The sequence below is a fragment of the Aquarana catesbeiana genome, linkage group LG04 (assembly GCF_042186555.1).
Source record: "Aquarana catesbeiana isolate 2022-GZ linkage group LG04, ASM4218655v1, whole genome shotgun sequence".
Classification (NCBI taxonomy): Eukaryota; Metazoa; Chordata; class Amphibia; order Anura; family Ranidae; genus Aquarana; species Aquarana catesbeiana.
Window position 1 is genome coordinate 87900329 of NC_133327.1, and position 15229 is coordinate 87915557.

The 15229-nt window shown below is 40.1% G+C and overlaps 1 non-coding gene across 1 annotated transcript; it reads left to right on the forward strand.

Annotated features, from left to right (window-relative positions):
• Positions 1-13134: 13134 nt before the first annotated feature.
• LOC141141788 (U2 spliceosomal RNA) lies at positions 13135-13330 on the forward strand. Its single transcript, XR_012244233.1, has one exon. It is a non-coding gene; the product is annotated as a U2 spliceosomal RNA (small nuclear RNA).
• Positions 13331-15229: the final 1899 nt, after the last annotated feature.

Sequence of the window (15229 nt, forward strand, 5' to 3'; positions counted from 1 at the left end):
TTAGTGCTTAGATAAACATACACAATAAATAAGCTGCTAAAAGACGTAAAGTGCATAAAAATTAATTTGTGCAAACAATTAATTAAAGTGCATCCATTCCACCATATATCCAAGAGTGAATATTCAATAAATGATCCACTAGAAAGTTCATATATGTGATCCAACCGAAATACATATAGGTGCTCCACTTCAAAAAAATGTGACATATGCATCCCCACAAACTACGATTTCTGTGCATACTCCCTTATACAGCCTTAAACTCACTGAGCTGGATGGACCTTTGTCCACAGGACAAAAAAGGCATTATGGTGTAGTAGTTCCTCTCCTTCTTTTCCACAGACCCAGATAAGCTCCACTCATGGAAAAAGAAATAGGGGGGCTCATTGTATAAAATCAAAATATATTTCATTTAAAATCTAAGCCAGCAAAAATGGCTAGTCCGGATATTTTGTGGATGTCAGTGCCGACAGGACCCGACGAAACGCATTTCGCCAATTGGCATCATCAGGAGGCTGAACTTACCGGCACTTTCACAATCATGCTTTAACCTGTTTCTCAGCGGGAAGAGAGCACATGCCGGCTTCCTATACAGCTAAGTGTAGTGGCTGCAGCTTTCACCACATTCTTACGCTGTAATATTGTACCAAAACATTATGGGCGCCAAGAAATGTGAGTGTAATGCAGTTTTTAAAATAAAAAAATTATGATTTCATGGTTTTATATGATGTGCCCGCTTTCTTTTTCCATGGGTTGAGCTTATCTGGGTCTTTTGAAAAGAAGGAGAAGAAATACTACAACATAATGCACTTTTGGATCTGTTGTTTTATGACAAAGCTCCATTTATTGCTGTGAGTTTAAGGCTGTCCAAGGTTGTATGCACAGAAACCATAGTTGGTGTGGCGGAATTGGTCACTTTTTTGGATTGGAGCACCTTTATGCATTTCGAATTATATGAAAATTTTTGGATTATTTTTTGAATAATTCACTTTTTGGAGTGGAGCACACATATGAACTTTGAGTGGAGCATTTCTATGAGCTTTTGAGTGGATTATTTATTGAATATTCTCTTGTGAATATATGGTGGAATGGACGGTTTAATTAATTGTTCGCACAAATTGATTTTTATTCACTTTATGTCGTTTAGCAGTTTATCTAAGCACTAACACATTTTTCTGGACAAGATTAGCGCTGCTCTTCACGTGTTTACATTTGTATTTGGTGTTATCACACTAACTTAACGCAGCAGCTTTTTCTTGTACAAATCTTTTTATATAGTTTGGTATTATTAAGAGGGCTTAGTGCTGTTTACACTTGTATCACACCCTTGTTTGAAGCACAGGGGAGCAAGCAAATTGCTGAATATAGACATAAACAGTATAATGTGGTTCTTAATAAAACTCTTACCTGGGAAAGTTAAAAATCACCATAACCTGGAGAAACTGTGGAAAGTAGTAAGAAATACTGTAGACAGCCCTGAGTATACTTGTTTTTTTTGGGTATAACATCTGCGAGAAAGAAAAAAGCAATAGAGAAAAAAGCTCCTGACCAGTGATCTACGTTTATCACCTGTAGCACTCTCAGTGTACAGAGTAGGAACATTTAGTTGGGCTCCTCTGTAGGCACAGGAGCCGGGGTTAATTTGTTTGTGTTAGCTGGTAGTGCTCCAAGGGCTGGGTCTCTGTTACCTCCCCTGGCTTCTGGAACTTGCTAGTTTTGGAACTAAGAGGGTGGAGGAATAGAGACAAAGCCTGAATATTTATGGAGTCTCCTCCAATTCCTGGGTAGGTAACGCCCAGTAGGTGGGGAGATAAACCATGCATTTTCTGGAGCCTGGCCATGTAGGAGCAGAGTCCAGGGTCCAGTTTCCTGGAGAGGACCCCTGTGCTGGAGGGCTCTGCCCCCGGGAAGAGAACAGAGCAGGAGAGCCAGAGAAAGAGACAAGAAACAGCTATAGCCTTTCAGCCTCAGCTAGGCGTAGCTGAGGCCATCCTGGAAGCCAAGAATGGGACCTGTTCAGCAGGTCTGTTCAGAAGTCACTTGAGCTTCAGGATTCACCAAAGGGATGGCATGAGTAACTTCAACCACTACACCCCCAGAGCCTGATAAAGGAGGAGCAGCAAGGTGCAATACCCTGCTTGCTTACTCCAGAGGGACAGCTTAGTGACATTTAAAGTCTGTAAAGCCACCCTACACCTCTTGCTTGGGGATTTAAAAACTGCCAGGGGCATTAGCATTTCCTACAGAAGAAGCATCTGCATCCAATGTTTGGAACCTTTTGCTACCAGTTGAGCTGATCTGTCAATCCTACTGGAGGACCAATGATGGCTGTCCATAAGGGGCGCAGGGGTGCCACCCCCTAATCCATGAGCCTGTCCCCTAATCTACATTCAGGGTGCCGGACGCATAGCTTCCAATGGGGTTTTGTTTCTTTGAAGCACATGATGGCTCTAATTGGCTTAAAAAAAGGGTGGTCTTGTGCTGCAGAGCATTGCGCCCTGAGCCCACTCAGTTGTGTGACAATAGCGAATTAATATTCTATATTCTCCTCCCAGCCAATCAGGAAGCAGGTCCTGAAACCCGATTGGCCAGGGAGTCTTAGGACTCCCTGGCCAATAGTGTCCCAGTTAGGACATACTTTCTGTTCCTGGTGCAGGCCTGTGGCCAGGGAGGGCTGGAGCTGGCATCATGAAGCTGGAACAAGCATGGAGGTCGAGGCCATGCAGGAGTTGTGGGTCAGTTCACTGGTGCTGGTCCTGGTGGAGCAGATGGTGAATGACACGCTGGGGGTGACCCTGAACTGCGGTGCCATACAGTGGGATTTCCCTGGACTGCCGGAAGAATTGAGTACACCCCCCTCCCATACACTGTAATCTCATTGCTGCATTCTAGTCCGTCTCCCATGCAGGGGGGGTTGGCGTTAGTTTGCCACCCCCCCAAAATATTGAGCATCGTCCACCACTGGGGGGGGAACAACATGGTGACTTTTAGCGGCCAGAGACAGAATCAAGTCATCAGTTCGCAGTTTGCATTCAAGTTACAGTTCTGGGCATTCCATGCCTTCCCTTACCTATGCAAGTTCATCCCGTAATAAACCAAAAACAAAACACCCTGGACTGGTTCTTGAAGTCTGTACGACTGTATTGTTGCCGGGCTGTGTGCGTGAGTGAAGACCAAAAAATCCAGCAGCCATCACGGGGGTAGCGCTTCACACCATTTCTCACAGTAGTGATGCAAGAGGCAACAGCAGCAGGACTGGTGCAAGAGTACCTATATGAAAAGCTTTCCTTCCTCCCCTCACCCTAAAACAGCCATTCTCAGCCAGGGTTCTGTGGAACCCTAAGGTTCCTCAAGAAGTTGCTAGGGGTTCCTTGAGCTGTTGCTAATTGACCTTACATCTGATGGTGTCATTAAAGTTCCAGGTCCAACACCACTTGGCAGAGAGCTACCACCACTGTAAGGGGGAATGTTCTTCCCACAGATCACGAATTTAAGGAGCATTTTCCCAATGCTTTCTAATGGACTAGTCTTAGCAGTGGTTTCCTGATAGGGATGGGCCGAATGGACCCCTGTTCGGTTACCACTAGAACTTTCGAACACTGCGAAAGTTCGGACCTGTAACGAACCCCCATTAAAGTCACTGGACCCGAATGGCAAAAATCAAAAGTTTTGAAGGCTTATATGCAAGTAATTGGGCATACAATAGTTATAGGGGTCTGGGTCCTGGCCAGGGGGACATGTATCAATTAAAGAAAAGTTTGTAAAAAACGTAATTTTTAAATGAGCAGTGATTTTCATTAATGTGAAAGCATAAGAATGAAAAATTCCTTCCAATATAGTGCCTGGGGGTCCCCTTAGTCTACCTGTAAAGTGGCAGACCTGTACCATGTCTAGAATCTGCTGCAGCAATAATTGCATTTATAAAGCCAAAAAAATGACATTTTCCCTACAAGCTGCATTATTTTGCTCAGCAACAGCTGGGGAGCCACTGTATATGATGAGGCCACAATGTAGTGCACTGGGAACAAGATTAGAGATTTTTTGGATACATTCTGGTGTCACTTTGACTTTGGATAGAAGTAACAGGTGCATAAAATTGGTCTTTGTGTGTTGGTGGTGCCTTCCCACCATAACCCTATAGAGGTACTCTTGATGAAAGAAAGAATTGGCCTTGCTGTAAAAAATTGCAATGATATGCACCTGTCAAACAGGTGCAGAAAAACTGGTCTCCTCCATCATCATCATTACCACTGGAGACAACTTGGCAATACTCTGCGGCTGGGGAAACACAAATGCCAATTTGTCTACCAGTGTTCTCCCCCCTCTATAGGCTCATGTTCCTGTCATCCTCAATCTCAGAACCAACATCTGAATCCTGTAATGGCTGGGCATCATCAAGGAGCAAGTGGCTGACACTATGGTCAAATAACTCTGCTGACTCCTCCATGGCTGATGTTGGGGCTATGGAAAGAATAGATGTGGAAAAGGAGGCAGGTTTATTCACTCTGGCAAATGCAGGGGACTACACACTTGTCTCTGCTTGCTTGACAGAGGATGAGGAGGATGAGGAAGGTTTAGTAAGCCAGCCCACCACCTCCTCTGCATGCTGTGACTGGATAGCATGGGCAAACTCACTAAACAGAGGAAATGATGCCCTGCCTGAGGGCTGACCACCACATCCACCTTTGCTTCTGGACATATTTGTTGCAGGACTTCTTACCGTGCCAAGGGAACGTCTGCCTCTCCTTGTTGTCCTCCCAGACATTATTGAGAGGGAGGGGTGGTGCTTATAAGCAAATGTAAAGAAGAAGTGGAAATCTGTATGTAGATGCACTTTAATCAATGTAAAGTGGTGTTTGGTGCACTTTAATTTGAGTACTCAAGATACACAGACACTCCATGGACACACTATAATTTACTGCAATATAATGCGCCAAACGTACACTGACGCACAGAACTATATGGCTTTAAACTGGCAGTAACGCACACATAACTATATGGCATTAAACTGGCAGTAACGTACACAGAAGTAAATGGCGTTAAACTAGCAGTAATGCACAAAAAACTATATGGCGTTAAACTGCCAGTAACACACACAGAACTAAATGGCGTTATACTGGCAGTAACGCACAAAAAACTATATGGTGTTAAACTGGCAGTAACACACACAGACCTATATGGCGTTAAACTGGCAGTAACGCACACAGAACTATATGGCGTTAAACTGCCAGTAACACACACAGAACTAAATGGCGTTATACTGGCAGTAACGCACAAAAAACTATATGGCGTTAAACTGGCAGTAACGCACACAGAACTATATGGCGTTAAACTGGCAGTAATGCACACAGAACTATATGGCGTTAAACTGGCAGTAACGCACACAGAAGTAAATAGCATTAAACTTGCAGTAATGCACCAAACTATATGGCATTAAATTGGCAGTAATGCACACAGAACTATATGGCGTTAAACTGTCAGTAACACACAAAAAACTATATGGCGTTAACCTGGCAGTAACGCACACAGAAATATATGGCGTTAAACTGGCAGTAACACACACAGAGAACTATATGGCGTTAAACTGGTAGTAACACACAGAAATAAATGGCGCTAAACTTGCAGTAACGGACAAAACTATATGGTGTTAAACTGGCAGTAACACATACAGAAGTAAATGGCGTTAAACTGGCAGTAATGCACACAGAACTATATGGCGTTAAACTGTCATTAACGCACAAAAAACTATATGGCGTTAAACTGGCAGTAACGCACACAGAACGATACAGAGTTAAACCGGCAGTAACACACACAGAACTATATGGCGTTAAACTGGCAGTAACGCACAATAAAACTATGTGGCTTTAAACTGCCAGTAATGCACACAGAACTAAATGGCGTTATACTGGCAGTAACGCACAAAACACTATATGGTGTTAAACTGGCAGTAACTCACACAGAACTATATGGCGTTAAACTGGCAGTAATGCACACAGAAGTAAATGGTGTTAAACTGGCAGTAACGCACACAGAAGCAAATGGCAATAAAGTGGCAGTAACACAATCAAATAGACTCCGTTCAACTGTCACTACACTGACACTATCTGAACTGTCCCTACTCTAGCTATACACTAATGTAAAGATTACTGACACAGTCTCACTACACTACACTGAAACTATATGAGCTGTCCCTACTCTACACTAATGTATATATGAAGGACACGGTCTCACTACACTACAGTGAAACTATCTGAGCTGTCCCTACTCTAGCTGCACACTATGCAAAGCTGAATGATGGTCCTCCTCTTTACTACACTCATACTATCCCTAGACTGACACTAATATTCTACACTGACAATTGAAGCAAAATAGCACAGTAGAGATACAAAAAACTCAGTCACTTCAAGCGCTAATAGGTCTTCCAAGGTGTGGAGTAACAGATGTCAAATAAAATGGTGGTGTGAAAGGTATATATTGTATCCAAAACTGGGTGAATCCTGCCTTTCTTAGATGGTGTAACCTGAAAGGAACTACAAGAAAAACTGAAATGGAAGGCGCGCACACCTAGTGCATTACCAAAGATAATTTAATAATAAAAATGTTTCATATAAAAGTGGGTACTCACAAAATGCAACTGACAAAAGGCCATAAAAACAATGCAGGGACATGCACAGAACACGGGGTACAGCTAACGCATTTTGGGGGCGCACCCCCTTCCTCAGAGCTAGCCATTTCTGTTTTTCTTGCAAAATACCACAGTATAGCACACTAACTAACTAATAGCACTGAACAGAGCCCTGTTCTATCTCTCTCCATGCCGAAATCACACTGATAATGGCTGCCATTGAAAGAATACTTTTATACTGTGGGGCGGGAATGAGCCATGATTGGATGATGTCATGATGACAGTGTCCAGTCATGACTCTGACAGTGCTCTGTGCCCTGATTGGCTGAAGCTTTCACTGCTTCAGCCAATCACGGCTTGCAATGCACTGTTCAGCGCTGCAATGCATTGTGGTTGGTTTGTTCGGATGTTCACCAAACGTCTGAACGGCGAAAGTTCGGCCTGAACTTATGCTCGGGTGGAACCGTTCACCCATCCCTATTCCCTGAGACCTGAAAATTATTTTGAAAGGTTCCTCTGGAGTAAAATTAATAGGAAAGGCTGCCTAAAATGTATGTTAAAAATTTCTGCATCCAAATGAGGAAGACCTTGACTACAGTATTTATAATAGTGCAGTTGAGTATTAAACTTAATAAACACACAAGTCCCAAAAAAGCTCAGTTCATAAAAGCATAACAAATCTGGTGTTTTCATCATTTGCTTTTTATTATGATCAAAAAAGATTTTTTTCAATTTGCTAAGGGCATTACCGCACATATCAGCCAAATTTACCGCTTGCACATTGTTTTATTGATTTTTTAGATATTTTGACTGTAAAAGTCAATTCAAATGATTATTGCAGGGGTTTTGCTCATTAAAATGCTGCTAGCTTCAAGTTGTTGATAACTGTGAGCTTTATTGTGATGTCTATTGAGGAGGGCAGGAAAAAAAGTCAATTGATGTGATAAAATAATGCTTTGTGAGATAAAAAAGCAATTCATGAAAACAAATCAGACTTTTACCAACCTAAGCAATATTTATTTTTGTAAATTGAACATTTTTAGGAGAAAACTATCATGAGATAAATATCGAACAGAGTGAAAATAACTCATTAATCAAAGTGACCTGAGCATTAGCGTTTTGAAGTGATACAGTTCTATAGCGTGAAGGAGAGGGATATACACAACAGTTGTTCCGATTTAATATCATATACTGTACATGTATACTGGTGCATCAATCATGCATGAACAAACTATAAACATATGCTTATGGAATTGTATACCCACCTGTGATGCATATGAACACTTGCACACAGGCTACAGTGCATATTTGAAAGTGTGGTTTGCTATGAAATGTAATCTCCAATATCCAAATGTATTCTAGCTAAGCAGTAGTATGCCTAATATAAACATTTTTTCCAATATATTTTGACCTACCCAAGCACTGTTAGCATTTCAAATGAACAAACCAAGGAGGAATACAATTAGTTTGAGTGTGCATGGCTATCATTACAGGAGACTGTAATATCTAGGGATGGGTTGTTCGAATTTCATCTGAATGTTGAACATTTAGGATATTCAGCATGATCAAATGTAACAGCTTCCTGCTGTCAATGGTTGCGAAGGAAGCAGCAGGTGCAAGCACCCACCGCGTCCTTATCAACCATTTATGTCACTCAGCTTATTCAGTTACATTTGCAACTTTTAAGCTGCTATTGTGAAAACTAATATCACAATCAGAATTCCCAAAAAACACTAAAACTCCCAATATGATTAAATGGGAAACAGATCCATCACTAACCTTTTCCTGGGAGCAGTGGCATAATGCTATGATAATTAGTGGTAGAGCATCCTCGTGTGTCGAGCACTGGAGATAAGGCTCAGAAATTTTTAACTAGATGGTACCTGACACCATATAAACTTTCCAAAATATATCCCCCCTCATCACCTACTTGCTGGAGGTGTGGAGAACAAGTTGTGACCCTTTACCACATATCATGGAGCTGTAAAAATTTAAATAGCTTCTGGAAATGAGTCTCTTCTTTTGTATCTACACTTACAGGAAACCTATTTCCTCTCACGCCAGCAATGGCTCTACTGGGAAATGACTTAAATCTATACCCTATGCAGCTTTGGATAGTAGTGGCGAATATCTTGATTGTTGCAAGACTCACTATCACCTCCCTATGGAAATCTAATGATGCCCCCTGACCCCAACCTTTCTGGGGTCATCACTAGACTAAATACACAAGCTCAGTATGAGATGTTGGTAGCTTTTAAAAAGGTCTCTGTGTTAAGACTTAGGAAACTATGGCAAGCGTGGATCTCACACCCTAGAGCTTCTAATTTCCTTAAAGATCCTATTAAATCAATATAATGAGTATATTTTCAGACTATACTATGAGGACATATGACCTTTGGTTGTTTCATTTTGTTTCTTCCAATTCCCTTCCCATTCATTAGTCTTGTTGGAAAGATTAGCATATCCCTTTGTACTTTACCTGTTTACAGTGCGTCTCTGATGGGGTAAACAGGTAATATAACATTATTCATGGGTAAAACATAAAGTGCCTTGAAAAAGTATTCATACTTCTTGAAATTTTCCATATTTTTTCATGTTACAACCAAAAAAAATAAATTCATTTTATTGGGATTTTATGTGATAGACCAACACAAAGTGTCACATAATTGTGAAGTGGAAGGAAAATGATAAATGGTTTTCAATTTGTTTTGCAAATAAATATCTGACGGCAAAACCGGTCGTGTGTACAGGGCAAAAGAAAGCTTTTGTCCCTTATAGCGGACTGATTTGTGTATTTCCTGCTTTCAATCTGGATTTCCCCTGGGTTGGCAATTTCTCCTTTAAGACGGACCCCAAAGAGCAATATCCTCCAGAACATAAGCACACCGTGGGGGTTATTTACTAAAGGAAAATACACTTTGCACTACAGGTGCACTTGAAAGTGCACTAAAAGTGCACTTGGAAGTAAAGTCGCTGTAGATCTGAGGGGGACATGCAAGAAAAATAAAAAAACAGCATTTTAGCTTGCACGTGATTGGATGATAAAATCAGCAGAGCTTCCCCTCATGTCAGATCTGCCCCTCAGATTTACAGCGACTGCACTTCCAAGTTCATTTTTAAGTGCACTTGCAGTGCACTTGTAGTGCAAAGTGGATTTGCCTTTCGTAAATAACCCCCTGTATCTTTAACCTCTTCACCTCTGGAAGATTTACCCCTCTTTCTGACCAGGTGATTTTTTGCAATGCGACTCTGCGTTACTTTAACTGACAATTGCATAGTCTAAATCTAAGGGGAAGATCTGAAATGAGTGGAAGCTCTGCTGATTTTATCATCCAATCATGTGCAAGCTAAAATGCTGTTTTTTATTTTACCTTGCATGTTCCCCTTGGATCTACAGCGACTGCACTTCCAAGTGCACTTGCAGTGAAAAGTGGATTTTCCTTTAGTAAATAACCCCCCAATATTTTTTACTTTCTGCTTTAAAACATATCTAATAAAAAAAAATGAAACAAATGCAAATTTCATTAATCAATTTAGGCCAATATGTATTCTGCTACATATTTTTGGTAAAAAAAACCCCAATACACGTATGTTGATTGGTTTGCACAAAATTTATAGCGTCTACAAACTATGGGATATATTTATGTAATTTTTATTTATTTTTACTAGTAATGGCGGCTATCTGCGACTTATAGCAGGACTGCGATATTGCGGGGGACATATCGGACACCTAGATGATACTTTTTTGGGAACCAGTGACACTAATACAGTGATCAGTGCTAAAAATATGGACTATCACTGTACTAATGACACCGGCTGGGAAGGGGTTAGCATCAGCAATCAAAGGGTTAACTGTGTGCCTAAAATGTGTTTTCTTATTGTAGGGGAGGTGCTTTAACTGGTGGAAGGCATGAATTTGTGTTCCTGCTTTACAGGAACATAGGATTCATGCCTTCTGCACTGACAGAAAGGCAATCTAGTCCCTGAAGCAGCAAAAACGACAGTTATCTACTATGTCCCCAAAATTCATAAAAACCAATCGAATCCCCCTGGTAGGCCCATAATAAGTGGCATAGATTCACTGTTCTCTAGACTAGGAGCATATTTAGATGGATACCTACAACCACTGGTGGCGGAGGGAAAATCCTAGTTAAAGGACAGTAGACAACTGATTGTGGAATTAAGCAACTTTAAAATACATGAAGAGGACAACCTTGTAACTATTGATGTAAATTCCTTATATACGAACATCATACAAAAAGATGGTTTAAGCAGTGTGGAATGGGCATTACACCAACAAACCGACCTAAAGGGGAACAAATTAAGTATATCTTAGATGGGCTAGAATTGGCCATGAGTCATAACTATTTTTGGCACAAAGGTGACTTCTACACCCAAATAAAGGGAGTAGCTATGGGGGCTAAATATGCCCCCAGTGTAGCCAATTTGTTCCTCAATAGGTGGGAGGAAGAAAAGATCTACAGCATAAACAGAAAAAATTTGAAGATGTACCGACGATATATAGACGATATTGTCATAGTTTGGGGCGGCACAGAAGAGGAGCTACAAACTTTTTTCGATGAAATAAACCACAATATCTATGGGCTTACGTTTTCTGGAAACTGGAATAAACAAAGCATAGATAACCTTGACCTACAAGTCTACAAAAATAATAGATATCTAAACACTAGAAAGTTTTTCAAGACTACAGATAGAAACGGATACATCCCAACCATTAGCTGCCATCATCCACAATGGATTGGGAATATCCCAAAAGGACAACTAATGCGAATATATAGAAACTGTAGCAACCCAAATAATATGAGGAACAAGCAAACATTATAATCAACAGGTTTGTGGAGAGAGGGTATAATAAAAAAGAATTAATAACACTAAAGGAGAAAGTGAGAAGAATGGACAGGAGAATGTTAATAGAAGGAAAGTTGGACCACCACAGAAGAAAAAAGAATAAGAACCTTGACATGGCGTTTTTAACAGGATACAATAGACAATATAAAAATATGGAATCCATAATAAAAAAACACTGGCCTATTCTACAATCAAAGTTTTAAATTCCTTACTACCAAGAAGACCAATTTTCATTTACAGGAAGGCCCCATCCCTTAGGAATAAGTTAGTGCACAATGCACTTGACCCACTAAAACAGATCAAAGTAGTTAAATCTAAAAGGTTTTTACAAGTGTGGGAAGTGTAGGGTAGGGTCAGTAAGAAAACTAATAGAAAAATATCAAAATTTAGGTCAACATCCAATGGAAAGGAATATAATATCAAGGAACTAATAACCTGCAATAATACCCATGTCACCTATATACTAGAGTGTCCATGCCATAAACAATACGTGGGAAGAACAACTAGGCAATTACCTGTCAGAATCAGAGAACACATCACCAATATAAAAAATGGATTAAACAAACACAGTGTCTCAAGACATTTTAGAGACTACCACAATAAAGATCCAAACTGTATGGTCTTTTACGCTATCGACAAAATAAAGGGACACTGGAGAGGTGACAACAAAAGAATTAAGATCTCGCAAAATGAAACTAAGTGAATCTTCTAGTTAGACACTCTCCAACCAACAGGAATGAACATTGACGTAGACCTAAACTGTTTCCTCGCCAATTTTTAGCATCAATTATGTTGTAGGTAACTATTATACACCAATAAAAACAATGTCTTATACAAAAAATATTGGAATTAACATCTTTAAGGGTTTTATGGATATATTACATTCGACCCATATAATAGATTGGGACCTATTCTCTGCTTTCAATTTGGTCCCGTACATCATAACCCATTATGATCTATTCTTTGTTTTTCACTTCCTTCAGGACAGCATCCCATAAAAGCCACAAACTAAAAGATTTTTTCCCCATTAACTTCTAGAACCATTAACAAATTTCACCGGTTATGTTAACAGGAATGTGGGCAACATCATATACCATCAAAACCACACCTTATTACTGTATGTATCATACAAGGGAACGGTTCTGAGGGGTTCAGTAATACATTACATCCGACCCACATATGTTAACTCATTAAAACCTGGTTCTAAACATGCACTTTTTCCTTTACGGTAACATCTTCCATGTATCATGAGAAGTAGTCATGGAAAGTTTACTGCCTGCATAACAATTGAGGACACAAATCCTGCATGACCTTTAGCTCATATTAGATCTGCATATTTAACCTTAAGTTTTGGGCTACTCACAATATGGAAACAGTTTCCACTAGTTGACCATGTCATAATCTGTTCAGATTAGGTAAAATTACATTTTTCCTTTTTCATTTAATACATTTTATCTAGTAACTATTTCCTTTTTACTTATTTTTGCACAGAACCCTTATGGGTCCAGAATCTCCCAATCGGATTATCAATCTTCCACCAGAAACAATTTAGCTTCCAGGGATAATATCCACATACCATCCATTCCACTTAGGAAATTCCTCATATATTCTCGTTTTAAAAGTTTTTAAAATTTTTTATCTATAGCGCTTCTTGGCCTTTTGGCTAAGATCAAGTGTAGTATCTGTTCTTATCAGTTTAATATCTGATAAGTCCCCTATCTGGGGACCATATATTAAATGGATTTTTGGAAGAGGAGATGGAGATGGAAGAAGAGCTTGCTCTGTCCACGCCACGCATTGACCTGGTATTGCAGTACCTCCAGGACCGGTGCACCCCCTCAAAAAAAAAAAAAAAAAATTTTATCTATATTTTATATATAATATTTTTAGCATCGAAATAACCATCGAAATAACAAATCCTGAATGTAGATATGCAGTGATTCATTCACATTTGCCTTATACAAACATGCACAATTATATTAATGGTTGATTAAGTAACAAACATGCGGTGTCACTTAACCCGGACACCAGTCTAAACCTCATGAAGGGGAAACGGATGGGTGGCACCACAGTAGATAGTGATTTCCAAGATCTGAATGATGCAGGCTTCGGACTGCAATAATCACAGGCAAAATGGCCACCACCAAACAAAAGTGCGCAAGCGCAATGTGAACACTGCAGACTATTTAAGAACAGGAGGTGTAGCAGGAAGCACGCTCCCGTAGACGTCCAATGACGAAATGCGTAGGGAGTGGCTTGCTAAACGTCTTGCGTTACCTCCAAACCAAACGGACACAGGATATTCTGACGGTTTTTAACTCTGATCTCTCATGCTTATACTAAACGTTAACAATGTGAGTACCATCTTTGTTTACACCTAAAATAAAGTCTTTTAAACAGTTTTACGCTATGGGCACCCCTTCTTTTCCATATGCTGAACGACATTAAAAGCACGATCTGGAACTGCCAGGAGTTGCTACACAGTGGCAAATACTGTGATTGCGCAATACCCCTGTAGGGGTGAGACTATTCGGTGAGTGTATACACATTAGGAGCACGAATAAGCAGCACTATCACTAAGCCAGCACTGGAACAAGAAGATTTACTTTAACAATATTGTTTTACCAGAGGAACAATTCTTTCTAAGCACAAAACCATTTGTACATACAAAAAGACTTTTTAAAGCAATATTGTTCGTCCAGCAAGCACTGGTTTATTATTTTGAGCACAAGTCCCCCCTTATCTTTCACTAAGCACTTTCTTGTTTATGCACTTTATTATCAGGTCCACTTATGTATGGTATGATTTTTTATGACCGCATACGTCTTGCATTTACTAGTGCTATTCACAAGGGACAAATCACACTTTGACAAATTAGTCCCTCTATGTATTGTACTACCTTTAATTACCAGAGGTTGTAACACCACCCAGACACTACAATACACTGTTACAACACACTGCTAGTTAATAGCAGTTCATCACCAATTAGTCATTAGAACAGTGCCACACCTACATCCAACTTTCTCTCTAGAAAGGCAATCTGCCTTGTTTACATAGGCAGATTGCCGTTCTGCTGGTGTACAGAACAATCAGTGGGTGCCGGCGGATATCGGGTTTGCTGGAAACACAACAGGAGCTAGCCACTGGCGGTGTGCACTTGCGCCCGATACCCAGAAGTGCAGGATCGCGTATGTAGTAGTAAATGTGCTATGGGGCGGTTGGCAAGTGGTTAAGAGCACTAATATAATGTATTATTAATCTTTTTTATAGCAAGCCATAAGTACCTGAATCTGACTGATTATCAGCCTCTTCTCTGTACAGCAAAGCTCAGACTGTGAAGGGAAGAAGCACAGAGGAAACATTTAGTTGTATGACAGTGTTCATGAGCTAAAAAGGGGTAAATGAAAAGTTAGGTCTCGTAGACTGCCAGACAGCAGAGCTGTGAAAATCTCAGGTCTGCACTCCAAATACAAATCTCTTGGCAGATAGCTTCCATATTTCCTAAAAATTCCTAAACAGCTTCCATTTCATACTTCTTAACTAGATAACCAGCTTTTAACCCATTATAAGCCTGGACTGGAAAGAATCTGTAGTTCAGCTTTAGTTTTTATTGTGATCGATTTTCACCTGACTGACAGCGCTAAGATGGTTGATACTATCAGTGACATCAGTGATCTCAGTTATTAAATACATATGTAAATTTTGCATTAAATTGTATGTATAACCAAAAATATTTTT